Source organism: Cynoglossus semilaevis, chromosome 8 (assembly GCF_000523025.1).
Source record: "Cynoglossus semilaevis isolate Cse_v1.0 chromosome 8, Cse_v1.0, whole genome shotgun sequence".
NCBI classification, from domain to species: Eukaryota; Metazoa; Chordata; class Actinopteri; order Pleuronectiformes; family Cynoglossidae; genus Cynoglossus; species Cynoglossus semilaevis.
In genome coordinates this window covers 29,363,066-29,363,411 of record NC_024314.1, presented here as the reverse complement: position 1 = coordinate 29,363,411, position 346 = coordinate 29,363,066, and positions in this window count along the sequence as shown.

Sequence of the window (346 nt, the reverse complement as noted above, 5' to 3'; positions counted from 1 at the left end):
TGAGAGAAGTTGGTTTGCTGTTGGACATGTAGCTGCTGCGGTCAGTTATGACTGAGACCACCGAGGTTCTACCACCGAGGTTCTACCACCGAGGTTCTACCACCGAGGTTCTACCACCGAGGTTCAACCACTGAGGTTCTACCACTGAGGTTCCACCACCGAGGTTCTGTGGTTCCGTAGTTCTGTGGTTCTGTGGTTCCGTGGTTCCGTGGTTCTGTAGTTCTGTGGTTCTGTAGTTCTGTGGTTCTGTGGTTCCGTTGTTCTGTAGTTCTGTGGTTCTGTGGTTCCGTTGTTCTGTGGTTCTGTGGTTCTGTGGTTCCGTTGTTCTGTGGTTCTGTGGTTCTGT